The sequence below is a fragment of the Tenrec ecaudatus genome, chromosome 9 (genome assembly GCF_050624435.1).
Source record: "Tenrec ecaudatus isolate mTenEca1 chromosome 9, mTenEca1.hap1, whole genome shotgun sequence".
NCBI lineage: Eukaryota > Metazoa > Chordata > Mammalia > Afrosoricida > Tenrecidae > Tenrec > Tenrec ecaudatus.
Window position 1 is genome coordinate 60,104,231 of NC_134538.1, and position 11,507 is coordinate 60,115,737.

At 37.2% G+C, this 11,507-nt stretch overlaps 1 pseudogene; it reads left to right on the forward strand.

Annotated features, from left to right (window-relative positions):
* Positions 1-1,702: 1,702 nt before the first annotated feature.
* LOC142456373 (tax1-binding protein 1 pseudogene) lies at positions 1,703-4,030 on the forward strand (annotated as a pseudogene).
* Positions 4,031-11,507: the final 7,477 nt, after the last annotated feature.

The following is an 11,507-nucleotide window of genomic DNA, read 5'->3' on the forward strand; positions in this document are numbered from 1 at the left end:
AAAACAAAGTGTTCTTGTGCTAAGGGATTACTCAGCATACCTTACGCTGAAAGAACTCAAGAAAAATATTCAAGTCTTGAATTGTGATATTGAAAGGTTCTATAGGCAATATATCAAATGATGCAGGAAGCATCAAATGAAGATAGAAAGGATACACAAAGACACTATATTAAAAAGAACTAGTCTACATTCAGCTATTTGGGGAGGTAGCACATTAGCAAGAATCAATAGTTTTGAAGGAAGAAATTCAAACTGCACTTGAAATATTAGCAAAAACCGAGGTTGCAGGAATTGATGGAATACCGGCTGGAATGTTTAAACAAGTTGATGAAACACTGGAATCACTTACTCATCTATGTCGGGAAACTTGGCAGAGAGCTAGCTAGTTGGTCAAATGACTGTAAGAGATCTTTATTTACACCTATTCTTAAGAGAGATGGCTCAAACTATAGAACAGTATCACTGATAGTACAAGCAACTAAAATTTTGCCTAAGATCATGTGATGATAGTTTTAACAGTACATTAAAAGAGAGTTAGTAGGTGTCTTGGCCATATTCAGAAGAGGACTTAGTACAAGGGACATCATTGTTGATGTCAGAGGGATCTTGGCTGAATGAAGAAAACACCAGAAAGATGTTTATTTGGGTTATTGACTATACCATGGTACTCAAATGTGTGTATGTAACATTAAAAATCTATGGATAGCCTTGAGAAGACTTGGAATTCCAGAACACTTTATCGTGCTTCTGTGGAACTTGTTCATGGATCAAGAGACAGTTGTGAGCCTAGAACAAGGGATTGCTACATGGTTTAAAGTCAAGAAAGGAGAGGGACCGAGTTGTATTCTTTCAACATCCTTATTCGATCTACATGGTGAGGGATCATCAGAGAAAATTGCTGCTGTGAAGAAGGGTGTGGCGTCAGGAGTGGAGGAAGGCTTATTAACAGCCTGCCAGATGCAGTTGACACACTCTTTCTTGCTGAAAGTGTAGAGGACTTCAGGATAAATTGAGGAAAGCTTGGAATTGTCAAGGATTTCATCTTGCTTGGGTCTCAAATCAATGCTCATAGAAGAAGTGATGAAGAGATCCAAAGATGCATTGCTTTGGGTAAATCTGCTGCTCCGGTTTAGAGTATCAAAAATCAGGGTGTTACTTTGAGGACTCTGGAGAAGGAAATCCCTTGAGAAGGAAATCATGCTTGGTAAAAGGGAGAGGCAGCTAAGTGGAGGAAGGACCGCTCAGGAATGGCTTGACATGGCACTGTCAATGATGGGCTCCAGTATAGGAACAATTCTGAGTATGGCACAGGACCAGGCAGGGTTTCTTTCTGGTGTACATAGGGTTGCCATTGGTTGGAACTGGCTCCATGGCATCTAACCACATCAACAACTTTTATTTACCTAAAATTTTGATAATAATGCAAGTGTTTCTCTTCAGAAAAATAAGAGCTAAAATATTCATATATGATACTCCATGTACTTCTTATTTTGTCTAAATTATAAAGGGATCAACTGATTTGCTCTTACATTTTAGACAAAAAGAATAAATTATTCGACACTGGCTCCCAGCCCTGAAGGGAGAGGTCACCATTCTGGGGACGGTGGAGGCAACGGCTCAAGAGTGTCAGCAGGTGATGGCGTCTCAGGATCTGAGTCGTCACTAGCACACCTCCTCTACTCCGGACCCCTCCAGATACACAATGACATCCTTTCAAGAAGTCCCATTGCAGACATCCAACTTTGCACATGTCATCTTTCAAAATGTGGCCAAGAGTTATCTTCCTAATGTACATCTGGAATGCTATTATACCTTAACCCCATATATCCATCTCCATCCAAAAGATTGGGTTGGTATATTCAAGGTTGGATGGAGTACAGCTCGTGATTATTACACGTTTTTATGGTCCCCTATGCCTGAACATTATGTAGGTGGATCAACAGTCAATAGTGTTCACGCTTTTCAAGGACATCATCTTCCAAATGATGATGGAGAATTTTATCAGTTTTGTTACGTTGCACACAAAGGTGAAATTCGTGGAGCAAGTACACCTTTCCAGTTTCGAGCTGCCTCTCCAGTTGAAGAATTGCTTACTATGGAAGATGAAGAGAGTTCGGACATGTTGATGGTGACCACAAAAGCTGGCCTCCTTGAGTTGAAAATTGAAAATTGAAAAAATCATGACAGAGAAAGAAGAACTGCTGAAGTTAATTGCTCTTCTGGAGGAAGAAACAGCACAGCTTGGAGAACGAGTTGGAAGAATGGAAAGTGAACTTAATCCTCAGAAAGGATTAACACGACCAACTACAAGCAGAGCAAGAGGGTCTTATTGAAGTATCCCAAAATTTAAAAAAAGAAAATGAAGACTTTAAGAAGAAATATAAGGATGCTGCATCCAAAGCTGCCCGACTTGAAGAAGATACTGTGTCGGTGACACACGAAGCAATCGAAAAAGAAACAGAACTGGACGGCTTAACAGACAAACTCAGGAAGGTACAACATGAAAGAGAACAACTGGAAGGTACTTGAAGACAGAAAGGGACACGGGAAGGAAATGTATAAGGTACATTGGAAGAACACAGAAAATACCAAGCTTGTGTCAGAGGTTCAGACTTTAAAAAATTTAGATGGGAGCAAAGAAAACATGATTACTCATTTCAAAGAAGAGATTGGTAGGCTGCAGCTCTGCTTGGCTGCAAAGGAAAATCTTCAAAGGACTGTTTTGCTTACTTCAAGTAAGGAAGATACATGTCTTTTAAAAGAACAGCTTCGTAAAGCAGCGGAACAGGTTCAGGAAACTCGACAGGAAGTTGTCTTTCTGGCCAAAGATCTTAGAGATGCTGTAAATGTGCGTGATAAGACGATGGCAGATCTACATACTGCACGTCTGGAAAACGAGAAAGTCAAAAGCAGTTAGCAGATGCTGTGGCAGAACTTAAACTGAGCGCTGTAAAAAAAGATCAGGAAAAGTCTGATATAGTAGCGCACGAGCTGAGAAGAGAGATGGAAGTTCTGAAGCGTCGCCTGCAGATGGCTGCAGATCATTATAAAGAAAAGTTCAAGAAACGCCCCTCCAAAAACAAATCAACAGGCGATCAGACCAGTCCGCCAATAATGGTGTTTTCACAAAGAAAGTTGGGAACCAGCAGGAAGTGAATGATGTCTCAATAAACACAGACCTAACTGCAGCTGTTCCTACTGGAGATGCAAAACCATGACCGTCTGCAGCTGAGACTGATTTTGAGATGGTAACGAAAGGGCAAGTCTGTGAAATGACCAAAGAAATTGCTGACAAAACAGAAAAGTATAAAAAAATGTAAACAACCCTTGCAGGAAGAGAAAACAAAATGTAATAAATATGCTGATGAGCTTGCAAAAATGGAATTGAAATGTAAAGAACAAATGAAAATCACTGCAAGTGTGAAACTACAACTAGCTGAAGTAGAAGACAATTGTAGAGAAATTAAAAGGAGTCTAGAAACCCAAGCTGAAAGGAAAATGGAAGGCCTGAATCCCCAGAGCACAGAGCAGGTCTCACAACGTATCCACAAGTGCGCAGAGCAGAAACAGTCAGGTTCCCACCTTGCCCGGTACACAGCCAGCTCAGCAGTATGACAATCCTTGTGCAGCACAGGAAAGACGAGATGGAGCAGATGGTGCTTTTTATCCAGATGAAATCCAAAGGCACAATGTTGTCTGCAGCCAGCCTGCTGCAAACCTGAGTCGCCCCGTTGGTTTAAAAGACCCTGAGGATGGCAGAGGACGAGAAGGTGTCCTCTGCCCCTGGTGGCCCAAGTCAGCATGTACATGGGCTTGGCCCGGGCTTCTGCGTTGATTCCAGCTTTGATGTTCACAAGAAGTGTCCTCTCTGTGAGTTAATGTTCCCCCAGAACTACGATCAGAGCAAGTTTTGAAAAACATGTTGAGAGTCACTGGAAGGTGTTGCCATGAGCAGTGAGCAGTTCCCGCCTGTGACCAGCAGGGCTTCAAAAGGCACATCCAGACCCATTTTGATCAGAATTTTGACTAGTTACTTTATATTGTTAATACAGCTTAGCAGTTGGGGGTGGGGGACTCACTTCAAGTAGACCACTTTTGAGACTCCAAAGTGAGAGTCTCACCTTCCCTGCACCCTCTTCCATACTTTCTCACCAAGAGTTACTTTGCAGTTTGGTGTTTCTAAGGCCCAGGGTTAGTCTTTAGCTTATCAATAAATATAATTTTATCTCTGTTGGTCTGATCTGCTTTAAGAAAAGGTCTTGTGGATCTTTATTTATTCCCAGTTGGTGAAATTGTACAGCTAAAGGACACAGATTATTTTAATGTTACCACACCGAAACAAATATGTATAGTGTATGAAGATTATTTAGCAGAATATTTACAAGTTGACCTTCTTGATTAAGCTTAACTACTAAATATTATGTAATAAAAACCATTCCTCCCCCCAAAAGAATAAATTATTCACACCTAACAACAACAGTAATTGCATTAAAAAAGATCTCTGGATGTTAATAGTGTGGAATTACTTGACTTTGTTTTTGTAACCTCTCATCTCCCAAGTGATCTAAGGAAATAATCATTATAATTAAGAAATCATTACTAATTTTCTTTGTCCTATGAGATAATTTAACTTTTGTTAAATAACTTTGATCAAAAAGAAGAGACTGCTTCTCTGTTTGTTTTATTACCTCTAGACCTAAATATAGACACACATCTTTATGGCTAAAACAAAAACTAATCAATTTATATTTCCTGAGTGAAGATACTAGGTTCCAGAGATATAAGGCAAACAGCTAGTGTCATTGGCAAGATTCAACATGGTTTTCTTGAAAACTCTGAATCACTATTTGCAATGCTCTTTACAATATCTATGATGAATTGATTTACAATTTGTTTCTGTCCCAAGGAGATTTTCTCTACAATAAACATTTTTGTTCTTGTAACTTCATCAGTTCCTTGGGTTATACAAAATAACAATACTCAAACTTTCTTCCCTGCCAAAATAATTGTTTAATTCCAGAAGCAATGAGAACATATTTTAAAACATCTGTTGCATGGGGTTTGGTGATATTAATATTTTATTGAAAACAAATTGAGATCATGTAAGTAACTACCACATAATAAACAGTAAGACATATTTTAAAGCATTGCATTTTTAAGTTGTTAAAATATGATGTTGTTAGGCTTCGAGTTGGTTCCCAAGCATAGGGACTCCATGAACAAAAGAATGAAGCATCGTCTGGTCATCTGTCATATGATTGTTGTTATCTTGGAATGCATTGTTGCAGCCAGTGTCGAGCCAACGTGTTGAAGGTATTTTTTACACGGACCATTAATGTCCTTCTCCAAGGAGTGGTCCATTTAGATGGAAACTTCAGTGTTTGTCAGACAAAGTCTACCCATCTTCCTTTCTAAGAAGCATTTTGGCTGGACTTCTTCCAAGGAAGTTCTTTCTTCTGGGAAGCTATGGGATATGTGATATTCTTCCCCAACACCATAAGTCAAAGACATTGATTCTTTATTCTTCCTTATGCACTGTTCAACGTTTGATGCATATTTGATGGAAAAATCCATCAACTTTAGCATCTTAGTTTTCAAAGTGGCATCCTTGCTTTTTAATCTTATTGCAGTAGAAATGATGAACGCAGCATGTCATAACGTTAACAGAACCCTAGAGGTTGTGCTATAAATTCTCTGACTTAATAAATGAGGAAGCAGAAGTCTAGAGACGTTGTGCAAATACCCAGAATTCAAGCACAGAAGTGGCCGAAGCAGGCGTCCAGACTTTGCACTATTAACTAACTTAACAAAAACTCAAGTTGCCATTTGGTGGATTCTGATTTGTTACAACTCTGTAGGGTCCCATAGAACTACCACATAGGACTTCCAGAATTGAACATTTTCCTGTTGCTAGACTGTCAATTACACCTTCTATGGAGTGCTTGGTGAGTTCAAACCACTGATATTTTAGTTATCACGACTAAGACCAACCCATTGGAAGAGCTCCAGCCCGTTCGGTAAGAGATTGCACAGTATCCAGATATGAACTCAGTGTTTCCAAATTGCAGACAAACCAAATGCTAATGAAAATGGGAAGCTTTCACATTGAATGCTCACTCACACTTAGGTAGCCCTTAAAAAACAAAGGCAGTTTGTGCACTTCTTATGGTTGCTACATGCCCTTGAGTTGGTTGTGACTCATTGCTACACTACGAACAACAGAAACAAAGGCTTCCAGGTGCTATACCGTCTTGAGATTGGTTCTTTGTCATTGCCTCTCAACTTTCCCACTTTGATGTCCCTCTGGTTACATGCCCACAGTACTTGCAACCAAGTCTCACCGTCTCGGTATTTTTTTTCTTTTTTTACATTTTATTAGGGACTCATACAACTCTTATCACAATCCATACATATACATACATCAATTGTATAAAGCACATCCATACATTCCCTGCCCCAATCATTCTCAAAGCATTTGCTCTCCACTTAAGCCCTTTGCATCAGGTCCTCTTTTTTTTCCCCTCCCTCCCCGCTCCTCCCTCCCTCACGTGCCCTTGGTAATTTATACATTGTTATTTTGTCATATCTTGCCCTATCCGGAGTCTCCCTTCCCCCCCATTCTCTGCCGTCCATCTCCCAGGGAGTAGGTCACATGTGGATCCTTGTAATCAGTTCCCCCTTTCCAACCCACTCACCCTCAACTCTCCCAGCATCGTCCCTCACACCCTTGGTCCTGAAGGTATCGTCCACCCTGGATTCCCTGTGCCTCCAGGCCTCATATGCACCAGTGTACAGCCTCTGCCCTCTCCAGCCCTGCAAGGTAGAATTCGGTTCATGGTAGTTGGGTGGAGGAAGCATCCAGGATCCGGGGATAGCTGTGTTCTTCATCGGTACTACCTCGCACCCTAATTGACCCATCTCCTCTCCTAAATCCCTCTATGAGGGGATCTCCATTGGCCGACACTTAGGCCTTGGGTCTCCACTCTACACTTCCCCCTTCATTCAATATGGTATATATATGTATATATATATATATACACACACACACATACATATATATACACACATATATACATATATACATACATACATATATACACATATATACATGTATATACACACATACACACACATATATACATATACACACATATATCTTTTTTTTTTTTTTGCATGATGCCTTATACCTGGTCCCTTTGGCACCTCGTGATCGCACTGGCCGGTGTGCTTCTTCCATGTGGGCTTTTTTGCATCTGAGATAGATGGCCGCGGTTTTTAAGGAACCTTCTGGCTGTCTTTCATGGCAGTTTGGTTAGTTCTTTGGGCAGTCCATTGCACTTCCAATATTCTTTGACACTACTATAACGCAAAGGCCCTGATGCAGTTGAATGTACTTTATGGTACAACCAAATTGTTTGAAAGGCTGAGTTAAGAACTCTGTCCAGGGCCAATCACAATTCTTTGAACGTGTTTTGCTTTCCACAACCCTGGAAATAATTAAATACCACATATCAGGATCCTGAAAATGTTCACTCTACTTCCCAATCCAGTCTCCCACACCAGATTTCAACACACACATTGTCCTATTCCAGATTACTACCCAGATCGCCTATATTGTACAAATGCTCTGTCTGCTCTAGTTCCTCTTCATCGGACATGACTTGAAATGACTGATGTTCTAATAACAAATCCTTTATAATTCATCATTGCTTTCAGGCTAGTGTTTAATTTAGATTGGAGCCCTGTCATTTATTTCACCACTCCATTGCTAAATGCAAACATGTGCTTATGTTAGGGAAGTTTCTTGGTACCCCTGGGGTCTAGAATGCCTTACATAATTTTAGAGCTATGTGTTCTTTTTTTGCTTTGTAATTACGACAGAACTATTAGATTTTTTACCAGTTTTCAAATAAGATGTGCCCATATTCCTAAAGTAGTGGTGTGTTGGACATGCTTCAGCCTCCCTGGAGGAGGCAATTGACATTTAAATATATTTTCACTTTCATTTTTAAGCACAGTTCTTGACTAAAATTAAATTATGTGAACTTATGAAATAAATTATACCAAAATAAAAGTAAAATTAGTGATACTTATTATTTCCTAATTCTCTTATAATAGTTTATTATATCTATGCTTCTATCATTTCTCTCATCCAAATGGTGGACTTGCAGTAGCATAGCAGTGAATGGGAATCTTTTGCCAACTCTCTATTTGCTGAGGTCATTTCAGTTATTTGTAGTCAGCCATGGTGAGAATGTTTTACCAAGGAAATTTGCAGATACTAAAAATCAGGGATTGATATATTATCCTGCTGATTATAGACAAAAAACAGAGAACATATAAAAAAACCTGTCAACTCTGTGGACATGTGAATAGAAGCAAAAATTTGGAAAATTATTTTAAATATCTGGAAACTTTTTTCTTACTCAACAGAATATTTCCTAGGTTGCTTACAAATAAGTGACCTTTCAACATCAACATATCTCCATCTTTTTTTCATTCTCACCATACTCAATAACATAAAGAAAATATTCATAGCTATTTATGTTCATTGATTAATGAGCAACTTCTTTTCTGAATCAGACATTAATCAAATTTTCATTATATTCTAATTTTATGAAATTGTCGTTGGATTATACATAAAGAATTCAGCAAAAATCATTGGTACCATTCTGGAAGAAGCATTTAACTTCGTGATTTATGATTAAGAAAAATACGGTTAATCCTCTAATGGCATTGGGGTTAGAAGTATCACCTACTCTCCCACTACCAGCGTAGTCAAACTTCCAACTATAACTTTATAAAGCCCCCAAAATGAAACTTCTAATGGATTATATAAACAATCAATTAGCACATATTTTATTTTAAATATATCTATATAGCCCTCATATACAGTTGAGATTTCAGTACAAGATATAAAGATACTCCATAAAATATGCAAAGTTTTTGCCCTTACTGGCAAATAACTAGTTTTACGGATTTCCTTTTCTTTGTACTAGGTTAACTTATCTTTAAATGGCAGGCAATCCAGGCTGCAGAGCTCGATTTATGATACACATTAAGCAATTCAAATTTTCTTGTAAACTCATGGCTTTCCCCTGTTTCTTGAGAGCACTTTTAACATCACTACTTGTATTTCCTACAAATCATATGGTTTTAATCAAGTTTTGACTTATTGTGCTAAACACAATAAAAAGACATAATAATCAGAAGAGACCACTTCATATTGCAAAATGCAATTTACTGGAGAGGCAGACAACTGTTCATGTGGAGATGATTAACACGACAAGGGTTTAAAAAATGTCTTTGGAAAAGATCTGCATATCAGTGCTTACAGTTCAAGGGTCAGCTCTTTATAGTGTACAATTCATTGTAAATTAAATGACATACACTCCTAAGGTCTAAAAAAGTCATAACATTGAGACACGTATTCAGGCATACGCACACACACAAATGGGTTTTCACATATCCTTTTTCACCCCCTAGAGTATCAGTGGATAAATCCTTACCATCATAGCAATGAATGAAGGGATGTTTCATATTATCTTAGGCGTGTGTGTAAAACCCATCTGAAGTACCATTAATGTAGCCTGTAATTGGATTCACTATTATGCCCAGGGAAGAGTCAAAATACAATCAAGAAATGCAAAAGAAAAATATCTCTTTATTTAATATGGCACATCTACTTTGATGTAAATAAAGAAACATGTATTATTTCAACTCCACTCAAAAGAACTCATAGGTCTCAGGGACATTCTAATTAATGTGCCGTACCCTTCTAATTAATGTATAATCACCCTTCTTGGTAATATCTAGATATTTTAGTCATTGCATTTATCCCATTACTGTCTAGTCCAATCCAACTGATTGTAGAACTAACCTAGTGTTTCCAAGAAAGTGAATCTTTCCTGAAACTGACTGCTGAGACTGTCACTTTCCATAAATACGTAGTGAAAAATCATGGTATATTTAGGGCCATTTCAGAAATTGTTAGAAATTATTCCTGAAAACCAAGCCTACATTCATCTATCTGTTTGTTTGTTTTTGTTTTTTGTTTTTAGAAAACTGAAGTTTTAGACCTATTTGCTTCATAACTTGAGAAATTCTTCTGGGACTTTTAATGACAAATGATTGACATTTTTTATTTCAATTGAGTAAAGTTTATGAACCCAATTTAGAATTTTAAAATCAAAATTTTGAGAGAAGTATTTCTGACATTGTCTCAAGGCACTACAGATGATCACAGATGATCACTTATAATAACTCTTACAATTAAATCTTTTGGAAAGTTATTGTCACTTATAGATTCTGCCATAGTTATAAACATTTCTTAGGAACCATTCTCTACCAGATTATTCTATATGTTACCTTTTTAGTATAACCTCTAATTTTATAGTTTAATATACATATGTTTAAAAAATTTCCTCAAAGTGACATATTTACAGTTTTTAGTATTGCTTTTAAAAATATCTCATAAATAACTCAAGTTTGAAAACCATAAGTCATTATAAACAAAATCATATTTTTGCTCAGTCAAAATATGACAAATTCATCTTTCAATTTCAATAATTTGTTTAAACTTCATGCTATTGAGAGCCACCTTACTTCTGTATATAATAATTCTCTTTTTAATTATCAAAGTTCATGTGTTTACAAAGGTTTTTAAAGAAATGAGACTTAAGTGTAGAGATTTTAATGAAGTTAAAAAATTTAATAATATTCAGAGGCACAACATCTATCTGATGATATTTTCTCAATTATGAGTGCCTCTTGATGGATCAAACTATAAGTAAAAATTATATGTTCAGTGCCAGCAGGCTTAACTTTTGTATAAATCCAACATTGTTGCCAATCATTGTTCCAGGATTTTCACCTACTCTTAAGCCTGGAAATGCTGCTGGCATTGCTTGTTACTAATTTCAGAAATTCTTTTGGCCACTATGTCATTCTAAAAAGTAACTTCATAAACTTCATCCCATTGCTCTTTCCCCCCATGAACTATTTCTTACATCTCAAGCAGCAGGTAACAGAAGATCTTCCTCTAAGAGGTAGGGTTTTCCATTTTTCAAATAAATAAAAAGTTTTGTAAGATGCAAGTAAATAGTTTTGTTGACAGCATCGGATTTTTCAAAACATTGTTGTTCTTTATTTGCAGATTTGAGAAGCTGTTAAAAATATTATTTTGGTTAATTGAAGTATGCTTCATGTTTGGCAATTAAATACCATTTTAGTTTAGCTGGTTTCATGTTCACCGGAGCCAAAACTTCATTAAAAATTAAGCAAAGAGGTTTTTAGCACCATAATCATAATTAGAAGTAAATTTACCTTCACAAAAATGACATTTCATTTTTCATGTCAATTTAGATGTGTTATAACATGGTAGCAAGGTTTCTGCTGCATTGCAATTAGTAGTTTTACCTTTTCTGTCCAAACTTATCCATAACCAAAATATGTTGTACAAAATATAAATAAATATTTCTAAAATAATTACAACTTTAGCTTGTGAA